Here is a 2,712-nt window from a genome sequence, read left to right as displayed (position 1 = left end):
TATGCATTCTTTCATTTACAATGGTATTCACGGAAACTGGAGTTTCACTGTGCAGCCTGCAGCAGTTACAGAAGTGTGCTCTGCGCTGAGTGACTGCGATCAAACGGAATATTGCCATCCATGGGAACTTGTAATTGTTCTGTACAGTTCAAGGCAGGAAACTGAAAATTCAGGAAACTGCCCGTTTTCAGAAAACAAGACCAAGCAAACATGAATCCGTACTCAGTTCCTTGTTGCCGTCTCAAGTCTCTTTCACTGCGAACACTATGTGAGCAAATAAACCTTTCTCGTATGTTGTACATGTACTATGTCTTCATACGCTTCACAGGTTACAGGCTGTGCCTTCACATTCATTTGGATTTTGCTCTGTTTCGAGCTACTTTCACTGACAAGGCTGTCAAGGCTCCATGGTTTGGGTCACTCGTGGGCCAACAAATACCTGGTGTGTGCTCATCAGGTTATTCGGGTGCTGGGCAGCAAATCGTAATTTGGTAACATAGAGGAGTATTATTCTGAGCCCTCACAGCAGAAAAGCATCCAGGGAAATAAAAGATACAAGAAGATGTTATCAACTGTGAGCAACTCACTCATTTGAGACAATCTTTCATTCTTAAGGAAGAAGCCTGATAACATAAATCTGTGTTTAAACACCAAAAAACAGCTATTTCCATTCTAAAATACCTTTCTGCTTCTCACCCATCCCGCAGCAAAGCTAACTCTTGTTGTGCTCCATGGCAGGAAAACATTAATGGGTTTTAAATGCTATTAGCATGATAACACTCTTTAATTTGCTTCCTTCACATTTTAGACAACTATGATTGTTCCATCAGCAGAGCAGATTTCACGGAAATAAAGAGGGGCGAAGAAAAATGGTGCATCTTTCATCGTGTGCTTTGTGGCACTGCTGATGTCAGACACAGCCAGGATGTATGCACAGAACAAACTCTGGTTTGAGCATATCACCAGCGTAATAACAGGGCACAATCACTGAGGAATACTCTGCAAATGTCGAAGATGCTGAATAGACTAATCTCCAGCACTTCCAAGCTGCAGCCAGGGCAGGTGTTCTGCAAACAACCTGGAAATCAGCTCTGCAGCAACAGCTCCCTGAAGAACCAAAGACATTTTTCAGAGAAGAACTCCACAACTTCACAGAGCTGAATAATAAACATTTATTTAATAAGGCACAGAGTAAGTCGATACTGTTTGTGCTGCTGGAGCTTAAGCAAAGTGATTTCTCACTGCACATTCAGTGTGTGTGCCAGTGTGCTGTGCCAGGCATCACAGTCTGGGGCTATGGCTCTGCGGTGGCTGTGCTTGCACTGGGGCAGGTGGACAGGGCAAGTCTGGATTTCAGCAATGCCAGGGGAAAAGAAGAAATCTTACTACACATCCACTGCTTCCAAAAATGAAATTATTTTCTCTTAGCTGTGATGATACACTTCCAGGAACTCTGCACTGAGGATACCTACATTATCCTGACATGCAATTTGTTATACTCAATTTTATTTCTACTCAATTTGACACAAAATAAGTAATTTTGTAATACAGTTGGACATGAAAACTGCTTAGTAGGACACAAAAGAAGTAATATTACTTGGAAAAGTTCAGCAGTTGTCTGCTGAGCATGAGCTGTTACAACAGAAAAGGTGCCATTGTTGTGTAATAGTGTATTTTTGTCGAGGTAAGGTATTACAGAAGAAACAAATCTCCAGAGGAAAAAAGCATCATGCTGTTCCTTATCAAGGCTACAAAAACAAAGCCATCAAGGAAAACAAATGCTGCTTTGTTGAAGGTACAACACTGACATTTGAAGAGCAGAAATATAGAGAATTTCGTAAAAGACAGTTATCAGCTAAGTTTTTAAATGAAAAAATCAATTTTGCGTTTAACACTATTTGGGTGTTACATGAATAATACAAACTGGATAGGAGCTGTGTTACCCTTACTGGCAATATCACTGGAGTGCACTGCTGTGCTATTCATGCTGTAATTTACATAAAACCTTTTTGTTAGGTTCGGTTTATAGCTAGGAACACAAAAGGCAGAATGGTCAGCAGCCTGTGTCCTAGAAACATACACAGTCCCTAAAACCCGGTCCTCTAAAAACCAGGCCACCAGGGTTTCTGTCCCTGCCCCAGAAAGGAGCAGGTTTCAAACTCGGGGAAAGAGCCGAGTCCCCACTGCTCAGCTCCTGGCCGGAATGAAAGCTCCTTTCTTGCCTGCTTTTGTCAGCCACATCCAGCCAACGTTCTTGAGGCCTCAGTCTGACTAAACTGTTACAACTCTCCACCTGTTCTGACCCAGATGCTGTGTCCTCAAAAGTACTGATAAAAACAGTTTGTATGGTAGAGAAAAGAGGCACTGACAGATGAAAAATAATCAAGCAAAACCCCCCAAAACAAACAAGAGGGAGAAAGGGGGTTCAGATGCAGCACCACTCAAGAAAAACCAACGTGGCTTGTCAAGGAGAGCCTTAGTACATGGCAGTCAGTGCCTCCCAAACCAGGGAAAGGCTAACTGAATGCAGTGACCGTTTAAGAGAGCAAATATGCCATTTCATAATTAACCAACAGCCAACAGCTTCACTCATTAGTTGAGTTTATTTAGACAAGACAAAAGCTTGCACAGCTTTGTAACCCCATACAGCAATGAAACCATCTGAAATATATTAGCTTTTCCTCTGTATTTCTCACGTTGTCCTCGAGGAGG

This window comes from Acanthisitta chloris, unplaced genomic scaffold, assembly GCF_000695815.1.
Source record: "Acanthisitta chloris isolate BGI_N310 unplaced genomic scaffold, ASM69581v1 scaffold43326, whole genome shotgun sequence".
Classification (NCBI taxonomy): domain Eukaryota; kingdom Metazoa; phylum Chordata; class Aves; order Passeriformes; family Acanthisittidae; genus Acanthisitta; species Acanthisitta chloris.
This window is presented reverse-complemented; position numbering follows the sequence as displayed.